This window comes from Cimex lectularius, unplaced genomic scaffold (assembly GCF_000648675.2).
Source record: "Cimex lectularius strain Harlan isolate CLEC.00 unplaced genomic scaffold, Clec_2.1 scaffold12, whole genome shotgun sequence".
NCBI lineage: Eukaryota > Metazoa > Arthropoda > Insecta > Hemiptera > Cimicidae > Cimex > Cimex lectularius.
Window position 1 is genome coordinate 1,093,796 of NW_019392875.1, and position 18,236 is coordinate 1,112,031.

Sequence of the window (18,236 nt, forward strand, 5' to 3'; positions counted from 1 at the left end):
TAAAAGATCCACTTTTTGTCTCCAGTTATCGGTCCTTTTAAAAACGGGTTGTTTTCACTGTGTTTTAGAAGGGAATCGTCGATGGCGATGCCTTCCAGCCAATTCTTCCAGTCAACATGTACAGCTCTAACACTCGTCTCAGATGCAATTGTTGTTTCGTGTCGTTCATTGTGGGTTATTTGTAACAAAAGCATGAATTTGGAAAGTCGAATTTTGCTAGCAGTCAAAGCGGGGTTTTCCATGTGCGGTAATAAAACCATTACATGGCGAAAAAAATTGTCTTCTATTTTAAATGAGCAAAACTGACGAATAAAAACACCTTGAATAATTTGATGAAAAAGTAAAAAAGATACATAATACAATAAGACATAATGGAATAATATATACATTTTTATAATGACACTGACATTAACCGAAAAAAATTTGACTAAATGAATGTAATGAAACAAGCTGCACGAACTCTATAACCAGATACAATTAAAGAAAGAGTTTATTCTAATAAAACAAAAAACGATTAATTTGAATGGTTCGTGACCGGCATAAATATAACAAAAAAGGAAATAGATAGAGGGGGTTTTAGGAAAGGTCTGAGACCCAATCGTAACAAATTGCCTGCCGTGACGAGCATATGTGATTAATCGAAACAGGGTCGTCCAAAAAATTACTCTTGCTCGAAAAAAGTAAGTATTGCACAATAGAAAAAATTATATGTATGCATATATTTTTTGTTCTTGCGATTCTAAACTTTTCATATCGTATTCTGTTTGCTTTTATTCATCAACTGTTAATCCAATTCACTAATTTCGTGGTCCGCTTGACCAATTAATATCTTTCAATTAATTAAGGTTTTTAGTTGAGATAAAAAAGTCAGTGTCACGAGTGGGATTCGAACCCACGATCTTCGGCTAGATACGCCGCTGCTCTACCACTTGAGCTATCATGACCTCGATCCACTCGGACAAAAAGGAAAATTGGCAAAAAGGAGGGAAAATTCAAAAGGTGGGGTTGATGTGGGAAGTTAGTGTCTTTTTTTTATCTCAACTAAAAACCTTAATTAATTGTAATATGTTAATCCAATATCACAACCGGATAATAAAAAATTTGGCTATAATTTGATAATTTTCTTAATGGTTAAAATAAATCATGTTAAACGTGTAATTTAACACGGTAGGTCGCTTATTTAATAAATTCAGTCAGAAAACAGCAATTAATGTAATGACATACTGCATATACATACAAAATTGTTTTCTCTAAACGGTAGCTTAGTGTAACACATGATAATCATGACAAATGGTTCTTGCCTTGTTTCATCTAGTGACGCTTATTTTCGAAAAACTTAATTTTTTCAAATTCGTTGAATTAGAATCATAAGCTCTTAAGCTTAAATATTTACTGATGATATTTAAAGTCAAGCAGAAGATACTCAAATTTTGGCTGTAGTTTTTCTCTTATGGTCCGATAAATGATTGGCCTATGATTTGGTCGTTTCCAAACGATCCACTCGGACACGACCGTTTTGCCATTTTTTAAATATCGTGTAATCTATTTGATTCTCGGCGACAAATGAAATGACCCCGGAGAGCTTTAGTGAAGGTGTACTTAAGAGGGAGATAAAAGTAGTGGTAGAGATCACAACTAAAAACCTGAATTAATTTAAAGACATTGTCCTTTAGTTGAGTTTGAGATGCCCAAATGCTGTATTTGTTTGTTATTGCCCCAAAAAATCTTTGTTTTCTTAAGGTAGATGAAAAACATCCGATTGCATCTGTCCCGTGACGATGCAGGGTCCAACTGTTGAATCATCCGTTCAAGGTGGAGAAGGGAGAAACCGGTTTGGCAAGGTTTAAGGCTCACAAAACAGATCAAGCCAGTTAAAGCCCCTTTAAACTGCCCGAGTCCGGTGTCTGATGATGAAGATTTTCGTTTGATCGATTTACAAACCCCGCCGTTCCCACAGTTTTAATTAAGGAACTAGGGTGGCGTGGGCGTTCCGATAGGGGTTGAGGGTGCGGACGACAATATCCCAATTGGGGAACATTGATCCTCCGTTCCCACGATGAGGGGCTGTGGTAATCTCTGAGAACTGAGGTCGATTGTGTCCAAATTACATTGTCGTTGTCATCGTCGTCGTCGTCTATTGGCTAAACCACCCTTTCCGCTGGTGGTTTTATTTTATTAGGACTGACCATATTCAACCGCTGCGGTACCGTGTATGTATGCAAATAAGTTTTTGCATTCAAAATGTTCCCCCGACGCTTAGGATTTAGAACCTTGTCCTTTTCAATTAATCTTTTGTACCAATGATGCTTTTATTTTGTGCGAAAATTTACGTTGCTTTTAGATTTATAATTCACTGGTCTATCCAATCCAATGCCAATTACTTTTAGTGCTTAGGAATTTAATTAAATGATTGATGAATGAAGACTCCATGGGTTGTATGGATCCTTTAAGCACTGTTTAAACGCTATTGCATTTCCTCCTCTGTTCTTATTTATTATGAGTCTTAATACTTGAATATAAAAATAAAAATTTGGAAGGTAAGAAATTGTTCAGGTTGAACTAATTACAAAAAATTAATGCAACTCGGCCATCAGCCCCAAAGAAGCTTATCGTATTCTAATTGGTTTTAAACAGAAAACATGAATTATTTTAATAAATAATATGATAATAAATTTTATAAAAATCATGAAACAAAATAATAATTAATACTACCTTCACTATGATTAAATAAAGTAAAATAACGAACTGTGGATGGATGGATAAAAATGGATAAAAACAAGTCATAGTCAGCTTAAATTAAGCAATCATTCGAGCTTATTTTTGTACTTTACAATTTAGGTTTTTTTTAAATCATTTGTTGTTAATTAACAAAGCTAGATTATGTGGGCTGATTAAACATATACTCAGATAAAAGTATGTATGTTTTATCTCTAATTTGATGAGTCATTTTCTTTGCCATTTAAATATGTCATATTTAATGAACGTGCCATAAAAATGTTTATAACAATAACAGAAAAAATTGGCTTGACTGTACAAGCACACATTCGTTTGATCTGGCCGACTGCATTTTGCCATATTCAATGGCAAGTGAGGATTAAAAGCAGATAGAAGCAAGGCACTGATTAAAAAATTAACACATATCCTTGCCGTTTTGGTTTGTCAGATATGACTGGAGTGATTTACTAGCAGGTTAGCTTAGTTTCTCGTCATTGGTGATGGCTAGAAGTAGAAACGCGTCTGAAAACCAGCCTAAAGAGGATTGACAGACTAAATTATCGGTAACGAGCAAATTAAAAAAAAAATACGCTAACATGAAGTTAAGTTTTGATGGATTCCACGATCCTCCAGTAAAATATGTCTATTCTAGTTTGTTTTCATACCAAATTTGGGTGTATCATCGTTTGGGTTATCACCTACAAGCATTCTGAAAATATTAATGACAATCTTCTGGTACTACTGCGACCTGTTCCAAAGATCTGCAGATTCATTTTTTACGAAATATCCGTCAGGCCAGTTTTTGGGTTGAAGTGTAGACTCAGAACAAAATCATTGAACGGTATTTTGTAAACTATTTTGTCGTAAGCTAGAGACATAATTATTAGCAGGTTGGGTTATTGTATAATGAAACATGTCAGATAGACTGAACAGGTGGGACAGGCATACGTTGAATGATAGGAAATGATCAAACACGTTTATCATCCCGCAGATCCTAAGGCTCACATTAATAAAAAACAATCTTTTTAAAAAGATAGTTCCTACTCACAGTAAGAGTCTTGCAATTCATGTCGAGAGACGTGGTTGTAGAGCTCCTTCAACCTGATGATGAGCTGTAGGCTCGAAATCTGGATCATTTCTATCTTTTCTATTAATAAAAAAAAGTCTAAAGGTGGAACCGAGAAGGATAGATAAGGTAGAAAATACTACTTAATAATTACACCATGCTATATTTATCTGTTAATTACTTATCTTAAGACCATTTTAATCGTTATAATAAAACAGACGGATTTAATCATTAATAAATAATATTGTAGTATAGACTTTTTCATTGGTACAATATAATTTGCTTATAATGCTGCAATTTTTTTAAGTTGTTCCACGTAATCACAGATTAAACATAGAACCTTTCACAATGTACTTGCTGATTTATAAGCTTGGGATTGCGTAATAATTAATCTGTACTATAATCTATAACAGAGAAACAATAAAAAAGGTCGGATGATGCAAGGGATAATAAGATTTTATATAAAAAGGGATTTAACTCTTTTTTAAATATCATCTTGACCTTTTTGAATGAGATCAGCTCGGTTTAAGATCCTTCAAGTACGCTCGCTCAGGGGGATGCCCGAGGAGATTCGGCTTACTCCCACGCCCTTCCATCAAGAATGGTGAAGGGACCTTGGTAATGGGTAAATTTGCTCCCTCTGTTCTATTGTCGGCCTAACCTACTTATGGGCCCTTTCACGGCCGACACATGTGTCAACATTACGTTTTGTTCTCATGATTTACGGTTTTAAATATCCGACAACGGGGGCGTAGGCTTTTTATCGAAGGGGACAATGGTTACACGAACTTCTAGTTATGAAATAATGTATTACCCTGGATTATTTTTTTTCCATACTGAAAACGTTATGATCGCCGTAGACGAAGGCTAATCGTTGCTTCAGGGGGTTTAAATATGATCGGATTGGGTAATCGATAGAGATCGACCCCGTCGAGTTTTTAAATTATTCCGAAAATAAGTTTGTGTCACGAAAGATCTTCCGCTGAATTTTCCATTAGTCGTGGTGAGACTTCAAGGATTAAATAATCATCTTTCAACTCAAACATGCCATTTGTAATTTTTAAACGTTTTATTTTTTAATCTCTTAACTCTTTTAATATCTTATCTGATCAAAAACGGAGTAAGTCCGATGAACTCTGCTCTTTTTTCTAGTTTGTCAATGTTATTTTATTAGCATATTACTTAATTATTGTTTTTTGTTTTTACGAGGGCTCGCAACAGTAGAGGCCGTATCAACCTTCGGGGTGCCGGTGTTTTTGGAAAAATATTTTTTTAAGTATGCTGTTTCATACCCGGACCTTCTTCATCTTACAGTGACGTTTATCTATGCCTTAACCGTTCGGGCCACCGACGGCCCCATTTATTTATTGAAAACAATTAACTTTGACAAGGTTTAAACACTAATTTTTAAATCCGTAATTTGGTACAATTTGAGGAAATTTTTATCTAAAAGAAAAGATAGTGCCTCTTGAACTTGAAGGAATTGCCTTTGGTCTTGATAATGCTCCTACTCCCTCCCCAGTATTCAAAAATAGCTCATTTTGGTTTATTCAAGACGTTCCTACATAATTTGTCATAGCTAGCATAATGTAACGTTAATTTCTTAGATTTTTATAGGGATAAATTTTATTTTGAAAGTTCCAGATTTGATGGATGTAAAAATACTTTTTTGAGACAGCGAATACAATGAAAGTAAAAATCGTTTGTTGCCTGTTTTTTTTCCATGATTGCAACTTGCTATAACCATTAGTTGAATCTTTTCATTCTCGGGTGAAAGTGGTCTGACTCGTCTGACTTCAGTCAGAAGAATTAATAGAGCTACACGAGTTCCTTTTCCATCAACGCTCCATTTACAAAACGGTTAAATCGGTACTTTCGTTCTGCTTGTTTTCCTCTCGAATATAGCCCCGAGGTGAAATCTAAATATAAATTTTATGCACAAGGCTTCAAATTGACGAGGCCCTCCCCCTTGGAGGAGTGTTACCGATTTCTTCCACTTTCGATTGGAAAGCAATAACTCAGACATGGCGTGTGAAGTTGGCCGGTTGTGTCAACCTGCTCGCAACTCACGATTTTCTCAGTTTGGAAAAAAAAACGCGGGAGAAGTAAGGATGCGATGGGCTTTTGTCATATTGTCAAAACGTGTGAAACGTACTGATCCTCTCCGGGGAAAAGACTTATCACCAGGTGCAGAGTGAAAGAGCACATTTAAGGATGAACAACGTACGAACCGCTTTCTATGTAGATTTCAGAGAAGATGATGATTTTATTTTTTTTAAATCCCAAACCCCTTTCGTTACTATTTTACTCCTGTAAAATTTTCTGTCCAACGGCGTTATTATATATCAAACTTTTAGTGCAGTTTGTTAGTGTATTTTATTTAAGCTCCCATCTGTATGAGCACTTACATTTATTTAGATATTGCAAGCAGACCTTACAAACGCTTATGCTACATAGAAGAATAAAGTCAGATGATTTTATGTGATATATAAATTATAATGTCCTTAAATGTAATTACTGGTGCGTAGAGATTTAACAGGCATTTTGAAAAGTAGGAATTTAATATCAATAATAATAAGATCTATGAATGCAAGATCTTCCAAGATATTTTCAGTACAAAACTAGAATTTGAAATAATTCAGCCGGTAGATTCATTACCTTGAGGATCAAGATTGAAAGACATTTTGGAAGGAAGGATAACCCATTTCTTTAAAAATAGTTAAATTCACTAGTTTTCGTGGTCCGCTTGACCAATTAATTATAGTTACCATTCTTGTCTAAAATGTGTAGAGATACAAGTGGTTAATTGTTCGAAGTAAGGGAATGAAAGTAGATCAAATATATCAAGATTAATTAATTTCTTCCACAGGTTGTTAAACAAGAGGTTTTTGATACCTCATTAAAAGTAAAATATCAAAATTGAAAATATTTGGTTCAATAATGTCTGAAAATCGAAAGAGAAGAAAGTCCTTGGACTGTAATAATGTATGATCATTTAGTGTGTGAGTAGTTGAATTAGGGAAAAAGTCAAGTTTTAAAAATAAAAATTCTACAACGGTGATAAGGAATCTATATAGGAGGTTAGTGAACGCAGGAGATTCCATTCTTCTAAGATATTTACAGTCCTTATCTAAAATGTGGGGCAATTCGACCGGTAAATTAAACGGTTCAAATGTAATGTAGTTCAAATGTAATTCGACTAAATGCCTCAAGATTGATTAATCTTATTCAGGGCTGTTACTCAAGAAGATTTCGATGTAACATAAATTTTAATCGAATATAAATTACTAAAATTTTAAATATCTAAGAAAAAAACTTCTGTGAAAGGAAATTTAGTTAAAGTTAAGTTTCTGATTACGTTGGTTTCAAACATTCACCCTTATTTAAAGGCAGATATATACATAAATACTATTGGGATCCATCAAACAGGTGAACGAGTTTGTAAAAAGCAAGATTCGTGATATTTCCATATCCCCTAAGATATTTACATTTCTTATCTACAATATGAGGCAATTGAACCTGTAGGTGTACGAATGAATAAAAGATCACTGAACAACTCACAACTCAGGTCACAAGGAAACTCAGGATAGAAAATTACATTAATGGAGTAATCAGGAAAATGTAAATAATGTATTTGCTAAGATGTTGGATACAGAATCGAGTAGGATAAGAGACATTTAGAAAAATTAGACTTGGAAATCGATAAAGAAGTACTAGATGTACGGGAAAGTTACATGATTTTAAGCTGAGTACAAAAAAATCAAAATTGATGAGAGATATTCTGTATCTGATGATATGTTTGATAATTGTAACTGAAAACATTTTACGTGATCAATCTACGTTCAGGGGATTTTATTCGTTATGTATTAACAGCTGTTTGAAAATATTGTAGTTTGTCTAGTATTAGTTTTGTGATTATTCACATTTTCTATAAAAGATACTGTTTATAAGAGAGTACTTCAGACTATTTTAGAAAGGTTCACGTTCAAGTTTGTGATATGATCCAACTAGGTCAGAGGCCCTTTCAGGCAGGAAGAAAGTGGCCCGTTTTCTTCTTTGTTTTTCGAGAAACTTGAAAATTAACATGGAACGGTATTAAACCAGGACAAGTAGAATAGAGTAGACTGCTTTTTCCCAATTTCATTACACATAATTATTCAGATATCGTGAGATGCGGTCGGGAGTGATGTAGGTTTCAGAAAAACATTTTCTTTATCGTGCCAACGTTTGGCACTCTCAACACGACACACAAGGATGGCACAATTACACAGAAGACAAACACTTTGAGCCCTGAAGATGATCTCAATAAAAGATCGAAACGTTGGCACGATAAAGAAAATGTTCTTCTGAAACCTACATCACTCCCGACCGCATCTCACGATATCTGAATAACTATAGATTAACGGTCACTAATCTCTACACATTACACATAATTATTATTTTTATTTAAGGTTTTTGGTTGAGATGAAAAATTAGTGTCACGAGCGGGTTCGAACCCACGACCTCTCAATACGCCGATGCTCGAAAACTGGAGCTATCTTGACGTCGATACCCTCGGACACCAACCCTCATCTCAACCTGCAACCGTACAACGCCCATCACCTCATTCATATGTAGAGATTAGTGCTGTGGCATGATTTATGAACTTTAATCTCTCACTCTTCATTGTTGGTGTTTTAAAAATTGAAAATGTGTCGTTAAAATCAGATCCACACTGGGTGATGTTCGGAAACAGGTGCGAGCCTGGCATTCCCAGGTAAGAAAGGATCTTTCGGCCTTTCAACACCTGCCCGAGGCCATTCATGTTCCGGCACCCCTCGTGTAGAAAGGACACCTTCGGTTCGACCCGTACACGTTGCTTGTAAGATTGTCTAAGAAAATAAAGCTTATAACTGCTTTCACAGCTTTTGAGAATACTGGCGCCCGAAAACAGACATTATATTGGATTAGAAAGGTTCTATGAACCATTAAAGAAAATTCGCATTCCAAAGCTAGTCCTAAACAGTAAAAGCGTTTAAATATTTTTGTTTTGTTTGGGTTTTATCTTGATTCCTGCTGATTGATGAACTTGCAGTTTAGTCGATTCCTGTCGTTTTGGTCCGCTGTTCTCACAGTACCTATGTTGGTGAAAACAGCGAGGGTAAGTAGATCAAAGTGGTTTGACCAAACTGCAGATTTATTTTATAGTAAAATCCTATCTTTGTCCGAAAATATATAGTTTATTTAGTTAGAATAATTAGGACAATAATCTTTGCGTATTTTAACATAACAAATTGTTGCATCAGCTTATGCCCCTTCAAATTAGAACCAAAGACCAAACAACACACACACACACACACACACATTTTGTAAAGAAAGATAGTACCTCCAGTTACGTATTAATATCAAATATTTCGTGAATTCAGCTTTTCTTTTTAATTGAAATTCGTTCTTCTCTGTACTGCAATATTCTCACAAAAACCGTATGAGTAAGACTTTTTACCACGTCTTTGGAAAAGCCTTGGATGAAAAATCTGGCGTTTTTATGCAGATTAGGATGGCGTTTGTCACAGGATCCTGCTTTCAGGGGATATAGACAGCATTCCTCCTCCATAGGGAGAAAAAAATATACAACAAACTCATTAAATTCACAACCCCCTTCGCAGACGTTATTAATAACGCGTCTAGTTCTAAGGGGAGAAAAAGCCCACTTAATAAATCTTATTACGGCAATTTTTATTTATCAAGTTAAATTATGGTGACGGTAATAAAACCCTCTTTTAAACTTTTCGGGCCCGTTTATCACAGGCCTCCCCCTCATTCTTAAGTGGTCCGCTCTCTTTGCAGACGTAGGATTTGCCCGAAAGGCCGCTGATGATTAAATTGCATCTTCCCCCATTCCCTTACTCGTTTATCCTACCGGGTTTGGGTCGGGGGCAGGGTATTTGACCTAGATGAAAGCTGAATAGGGCATGTGGGATAGGGGAACACTGTTGCTCTACACTTAGCTGACAGCGACATGAATTAATCTATCTTTATTGACTGATGACCGGGCAGTTTTACCAAGGAATCAACTACAGGCAGACAACTGAAAAATCTTTTTTCTCTTTTTTTTTTTACACAATCAGACAAATTTGCCAAATCAGAGGATTCATTTTATGTGTTAACATTTATAGCCTGAGTTAGGCATAATTTATGGATATTCATGAACCGTTAATTTAATTTTAGAAATAAAACACTGAAAAGTTTGAAGCATATAAAAACTTAATAAATTTCTTATATTCCTTAGTAAATAAAACAGATAAAATATTTAAAAAGGTACAGGTAAATTATTATGAATTTTGTAGCAGCTCTATTACTTTTTAAGAACGGTTTAAGCAACACCTAAGTAATTTATTACAACATAAATTAAGTCGGTCATCTGCATCTGTTTCAGGTTAAATCTCTGGTCACGTAAAAGGGATTTAATCGCTCTAATTAAAGAAAATAGGCGTCCCAGCTGGTGTAGTTTTCCTTAAATTAACAAACCCAACCTCAGTTAAAAAAGAAATTAGACAAGAATTGATCAGTAAAACATTAAGATATAATCATTAAGAAATTGAATTATATTAAGATGGCTTTACAACTAGGTTTTTAATTTGCATTTAGTCGATTTCACTGTTTTGAAAAATATTGACATCAGTTGACTTCTGAAGGCTAGTCTTCACTGGATCTCCTTGATTCGGGAGATAATTCAGAAAATTGCCCGATCGTTGAGGGTGCGTGGCCTGGAATATTGATCATCGCATGGGGTTAATACCCCGATTTTGGTGTTGACTTACCCACAGTGGTAAAATCGTTTTTCCCGGCACGAAAAACTATCTGTACAGAGGGCCGATCGACCTGATATCCTTAAGGAATGGTTCTGCCTGTAGCTTCCACCACAATGACATCATTGGGGCGAAGATTGTTGAAGAAAAAAAAAGTCCTTGTATTGATGAAACAGCATGGACATTCACAGGCCGACTTTCAGGTTCGACGGAGTGGAACTCACAGGAACCTGAAGCTTCACAGTATTCGACCTTCTCGAAGTGTACTTTCCACCGTTTTTGTTTATTTTTTCATTTAGTAGAAAGCGGGTGTTCCACTTTATTTATCGTCAATTCTTTCTTAACCAGACAATTCAGTTTTACATTGGTGTTATCTAAGAATAAATGTTAACGCATTGAAGCCTATCTTATTGCCGTAAAATAATTGCATAGGTTTTATGGGCAAATACAGTATCAATCAACACTACGATTTATGTAAGGAAAAACATACATATGTTTTTAGTGTAAGCGTGCACAAAAATCATTACAGATATAGTCGTTATCTTCGCTTTACATGACATCATCTTAAATGGTTTCGATCATGCGATAGGTAACCCAGGAGCGCCCTTAGGGTAAAAAATAAACAATTTGTTGTTTGTTGAACTATATATAAATTAACTACTATATATTATTGATGATGTTCTAATAAACGCCATAGTTTCGTATATAAGTGAAAAATATGAAGCCAGCTTTTCATATTACAAACGTTCACGTCCTTGGAGAAGAAAGAATAAATAAAAGTTCGACGTACTTACTACCGAGTTACCTGGTCTTTATATCAAAAGGTTAAAATAATTTCCTTGAAAAGTCGATTAGTGGTTGTCACCATCCTATAATTCGGAACTGCTTAGATTGTGGAAGATTGTTAAAGATTGGAATTATTTCTATTTTTATGTGACGTCTTATTAAATGGGTTTGATCATGCGAGCGTTTATTCTGGCTGGGAAAGTCTCAACCCTCGTTATTAATGCCCATGCGAGGGAGTGATCCGATAACAACCCGTTTCGAGATATTTTAATGCTATTGAACCAACAAGTTCGGTTGAAACGTCCACAACGAATCATACACTGCCGTTGATATTCAGGTCGTCGGCCTACCAGATGTTTAACAACCCTTGTTGTTGATTTATAAGTGTTCAGTGTGGGCAGTCGTGATGCGATGTTAGTTCCACCTTCCGACCCCACACACCACGGACATAAATGTAGCATTATCCCTTCGACGCCAATTAAATCCTCGGTTCTTCTGTTCATTCCTGAATATCCATATATTTAACTATTTGTGTGCTGTAGGTACTACTTAAAAAACGGGTTAAGAGAGAAATCTAGTAAATTATAAGTTTTTCAGGACCTGAGTGTATCACAATTTCACTTGTTAATGTTGGAGAAAGTAAAGATTATTTCATTTTTGATCCGATCCGGTCTCATCCTTTGATATTATGCCATACCACACTCGTTTGTTTGACTCCTCTGTCCTACAATACTATGGAATAGTAAACTGTAAAATTACATAAATGCTGTTTGGCCAAAATATTTAAAACTTATATACAAATATAGATCAGTAGAATAAATAGAAATATATAAATTATATGATATAAAATAGTATAAATATAATCGAGGTCACGATAACTGAAGTGGTAGAGCAGCGGCGTTTGTAGCCGAAGATCGTGGGTTCGAATCCCGCTCGTGACACTGACTTTTTTAATTCAACTAAAAACCTTAATTAATTGAAAGATATTAATTGGTCAAGCGGACCACGAAAACTAGTGAATTTAACAATAAATAGAAGTACAAATAGACAGAAGGAAGAATGAGTGAAAGAAAAAGAAAGAGAGAGAGAGAAAGAGAGAGAGAGAGAGAGAGAGAGAGAGAGAGAGAGAGAGAGTGTGTGTGTGAAAGAATGTGAGCAATAAATATTAACAAATGGATGAAGGGAAAGGGGAAGAGAAGGATGATTAAATAATTAAATTGACGGACAGATGGGTACACAAACAGGGAAACATAAGAATGAAAGGAAGAGAATGGAAAAAACAGATAGATAGGTATATAAAGTAGATAGATTGATAGATAGGTTAATAGATAGACAGGTGAAGAGAGAGAAAGGTAGAAATATAAACAGATGGATAAATGTATATATAGGTGGATAAATAAAGACAGATTGATAAATAGGTTGATAGATAGATAGATAGATAGATAAATAGATAAATAAATGGATATATCGATGTATAGATAGGTAGGTAGATTGAAAGATGGGTAGACAGATAGATAGGTAGGTAGGCAAATAGGTAGTGAGAGTGTGAGAGATATTTTATTTTGTAATTTCCTTTAGCTATCAATTCTCTCAACCTTGAGACCATCCTACTCCGGTGCGAATGAGGAGGAGCCCTCATCGATTAGCGAGCTGGGCTAAAAGGGAACCCATTGCTCGAATGTATCTGTAGTTTCATTGTCACAACGATATACGGGTGACGGCGGTATTCGTTACACTGACAGGGTACCTGTTTCAACCTATGGTTATCCTGCCCTAAGCATCTTTCTAGATCAAAGTGGGAAGAGGGTGAAAAGAGAAAAAATATAGAAACTTATAAAAAAAGATTATGAAATGAAAGCAGATAAAGAGTTAATAAGGAAGAAAGAACAAAAAGATAGGTTGAAATATAGAAACAGGTAGTTATACTTACCAATTAAAACGTACTGATTGTAACACCGACTGAGTAGAAAAAGTTTATTCCATGTTTCCCCCAGGAATTGTTTCTCATTGTCTATCTGTTATAAACAACTCCCGGTCAATTGAATCTGTAGAACTGTGGAAAACAAAAGTTAATTCAAAAAGTACCGTGATGACTCTCGGTCCCAAACCGGTTTCTATGGTCCGCCTGTTCTCGCTTCGCCTGGCGCCTGACTCGGGCAATTTGTCAATTCTCGATCCTTCCTGATCAATTCGGTCCAGGAAAACTCATTCGCTGATCATAAAAACAAACTTGAAATGTACCAACAACAATATAAACATTTTCAATACCTCCTGTGCCCTGCGTAAGGCCTGGTGGTAAAATTATTAAACGCCTAATTGTGGTGTAGCGTTGTTTGCAATTATAACGTAACAACGATGACACAACATTTCCTTAATTTAGTTTTATGAAGATTCCGTGAGCAGGGTTATTAATAGGAAACTATATCCGACACGAAACGGTATAAGAAAGACGGGGCAAGATTAATTGAACGATTAGTGTTTCGTTTCAATTATTGAATTGCTTACATTCTTTGAGTGATTGTACGATTTTTTATTACCCAGTGGGAAAATAATAAAATTATAGTAAAGAATTTATCCTTTTGTTTCTTGTTCTGTTAAAAAGCGTTAAATTGCTTATTAAGGAGAGTAGGTGCTGAATTGAACAGAAACTGTTCAGTCTGCAGTTTTTCTGAAGACTTATTAGGAGAAAAAGATATGGTCGTTTTGAACTTCACTGCTAAAACCGTTTTCCTCAAAACCAACAAACGGATTTTGTTATAACGAAACATTTCCTTAGTTAAATAATTCGACTAAACCGAGAAAATGTGATTTTTCGTAGGTGTGAAAGTGTTGTTTTATGATTACTCCCACAATCCACAATTTTAAGCTCACTTGGACAAAAAAATCATTTATTCTCCTGTTTTCAATTTAAAAAATCACAAATTACTTAATTGCTTTCATATTATTATCTTTGTTACCTAAGTGAGCCGAGGGCACACTTCTTTTTTCCGTTTTTGTTAAAATATTATGTCGTCTTTGGCCAATCGCATGCAGCATGACGTGCAGTATTGTTTATAGATCGATAAATATGAAAATTAAAAAAGGTCTTTTATCTAGATCGTATGATTTAGAGTCATTAGATAGCTTTGACTGTACAGTAAACTGTAATGAATAATATTCGATAAACTTTATTAACAAATTTTATATATATATATATTTTTTATCATTTTCAATTAGAATTTGTACAACCGTTCAAGAGAGTTTCAAATGTGGGAAATGATGAAGTCATATCTTGTTATATATAGAAGTGAATGCAACCCGGGTAGGATGTGTTCACCTCCACAACGCCTTTCTATCAAAATCCGAAGGTGGTTCACAGTGCCTGATTTTCCTTGAGTCGTCGATCGGTGCTCTTTAGGAAACCCCCCTCGTTGTGCAAGATTCGTGTTCGACCGAGAGAGTCAACACTCGGAGGGGATCGGGTGAAAGGTACACAACGGGAGTACTGGCGTTATGTAAATCGTACCCATTTTACCTGATGACCCCAACTGAACGTGAAACATTTCTGGTTTGTCAATACCTTAAAAAAATAAATAAAACCTTTAAAAAAAATCCATGAGGAAAATGGATCGAGTTTGGGTTCGTTCGGTTCACACGGCGTTGAACAGTACGTTGTTGAGAAACCTTTTGTACCGCAACACTCATCTGATCAAATAGGCCTCTACTGTTTACTTGGTCTTTTTTGGGTTTTAAACATATTAATTTATTTTAAACTGGCTATATTTGATATAAAAAATAAACAAAAACCCGTTGAAAGTTTATAGCCGATATTTATTTGGTTTGCCCACTAATAATAATGCCTTTTGGCCATTTACACCTAATCGGACGTGTACGGTTTCACCAAAGACAATTGAAGAAGTCGTAACTGCTTATCGTGCCTAGCCAAATAGAAAAGTGGCTGTACGAGTGCTACAGTCGATAATTCACCTAGTACAGAACTCTTACATAAATTTTCTAATTCAACAAAGAAAAACAAAGGAAAACAACCATGTTGCTTCTAAAAGTCGGAACAGGGGATCGGATCGGGTCGCATTCCGAGACGCTCTCTATGTGGCGGCAAGGAAGGGCACCTTTCAATTAGATGGAGAAACATTTATGATGCGGGGCACAAGGGCTTTGGTTCGATATTAACTGTCCATGTGTCAACCTTGTATTAGGGATGGTTAGGGGTTATTATTACTTTTTCGTATGCGGAGGTGCGTCAGCTCTCATCTTGAGAATCAAAACGTCCGATAAGGCCGTATAGGCTAGGTGCGGACGTTAAAGATCCTCTTGTCTTGTTGACGATGAGTAATCGGGAACCCAATGTCAACCTTGTATTACCGTGGGCGGTCTCCTCTAGGGGGTGGTTGGCAATTCCACTTAAACAAAACCGCGGCCCGAGCGGATCCGGTAGTTTCTACGCTGGGGAAGCCCCACTACTCTGGGAGAGTGGTCTTCTCTACCTAGGGAATGCGCGGGAGACCAGGCTGATGTATTTCGGCTTAGGTAGCCCTTTGCGCACGGCATACGGTTCGATGCTTAATGCGGACCCAACCACTCGGAATGGGCAAGCAGGGAGCGAAGTTGTCTTGGCCCCTCGGGGCTGAGCTGCTTCTACACAAACGCTGCGGCAGTAACACACTTCTGTCGTAAGCGGAGGTGCGTCAGCTCTCATCTTGAGAATCAAAATGTACGATAAGGCCGAATAGGCTCGGTGATCTCTCACAAGATCCTCATTGTCCTTTTTAGGACGACCCAGTTTACGGGAAGCAATGTCAACCTTTTATGGCCTTATCCTTATCCTTATTCGCACGGGGCTGGCCCTTCTTCTGCGAGTCAGATCCTCCGAGGACCACCTATCGACAGTGCTCTTGGGGGGAAACCTTCTAAATCGATCCGGCGCAGAAACTTAATTCTAATCAGATTTTTATTACCCCCTTAGCGTCAGGGGGCCTGGTCGTAGTGGTAAAGTCCGAAGGTTGGGACGTCCCAGCCTTAGCCGCCTCGTACGCGTTTTCGTAACTCTCTAGAACTAGGTGTCCAGGTACCCAGGCAAAAACCACCATTTGCCGAGTCGCTCCAGTTCATGGTATCATCCAGGAAGAGCTAATTGAATAAAACATTTGATGATCTGTATCACTAAAAACCATCACTCAAACAAATTTGAAACTTAAAAATGGTATAACTTAGGATAATCAAACCACCGGAACATTAAAAAGAAATTTTACAGAAACACCAACAAAGAAGAGATTGACTATGGAAAGATTTATTTACACAATCAAATTCTAAATACAAGTGGGAGATTTCACAGTTTTATTTGTCTCTAATCGTTTAAGACGGGCCAATTAATGTTGCAAGATAATCAATGGAGGATTGTCTAAGAGATAATTAAAAATATTGAGGGTGGCCACTTTTTTCCGTCTCAGTATAATTATTGCTCTCTATCGAGCAGTTTTAGTGTTCAATATTGGAAATATTTCATTATTATTTAAGTGGTTTCTTTATTATTGAAGTAAGTACTTATTGTCTAACAGATAATTTAACTTCTAGTTGGTACTTAGTATATTAAAAACTATTTAATTCATGTAAAATAATGGTTTTAGACTTTTGCCCATACAATCGATAATCTTTTATTAACACTGAAATAATAAATCCAGTATACATCTCGAAGTAAAATAACAATTAATTATTGCTGATTGTGCCAAAAAATTGGGCTACTTTGTTTAAAACGGAGTTCAATGTGTTTAATTAAGAAGAAATTAAGGATTTTATTGTGAAATACCGTTTATGTATAGAAAGAATGCAGGCTATAAACTCTTCTTATTTACTTGTTTCACTTTACAAGCAATTTTATTTGTGAACAATTTTTACAGAAAATCTCATTTCTCATTAAAAAATCTCATTGTTAGTATAGATTCAAGGGGGGGGGGTTAAGGGATTTTTTTCTAATCACTAATAAAATTTAAAAAAAGAATCTTCACCAAGAAAGTAAAACCGTTCAGAATGTGCTTATCTTTAGAAAAGATCGCCCATAAGAACATAAATAATTCTGGTATCATCTCCGTCGATCTTAACTATCACAAAATAATGAAAACAGGATTGAAACAAACCTATATGGGATGTGTAATTGATTTTGGCAGACAAAAAATGTGAGACTCAGTTTTCATTAAAACATTCTTAAAAGATTTCTTTTTCCTGCTTTACAGGGATTTACATAGGTCCGCAAATTACTGAGAGGTTATAACAAACTTCTAAGGCATTTATGGGATACGAATTCCATGCTCTTTCCGGACTAAACCAGTTTTCTCTTAGGCAGGAAATCCTAAAATTGTTTTCATGTCGTTCGTTTTAAAATATCAAAGTTTGTACGTCAAATATACGAAGTTTTATATATGTTCTGCTCAAATGTATGTATAAATGGTGTTAGTAGTTTAAAGTATTCGAAAGAAAAGTTAAACATTTGATTTCGAGGTCGCAATGGACTAAAATTCCATATTGATTTGTTTAGCATATCCGCTGTAGCAGTAGACCTCTAATTTCCTAAAATTCTCTTTCTGAATACATACTTTACGGATTTTCTTAATACAAAAATAATACTTTTCTATTTTTACACTGGCATATTTATTTTTATTTTTTTTGGTACACATCTTGTAATTGAGTACCGAATATTGTTTTAAAGGTAACGCCCTAGGGGCGTCGGTGGCCGAAACGGTTTAGCGTAGATACGCGCTCATCCCTGTTAGGTAAAGATCCCGGGTTCGAATTCAGCGCCCCTGCATTCGAACCGGCATACTTACAAATAGGCTTTTTTTTAAACACCAGCAGCAACAAACAATATACAAACAAATATGCAACAACAT

General features: G+C 35.8%; 1 protein-coding gene across 9 annotated transcripts in view; it reads left to right on the plus strand.

Moving 5' to 3' along the window:
- LOC106665834 (dual specificity tyrosine-phosphorylation-regulated kinase 4-like) overlaps positions 1-18,236 on the plus strand; it is a 348,487-nt gene that overhangs the window by 132,020 nt on the left and 198,231 nt on the right. The window lies entirely within an intron of this gene.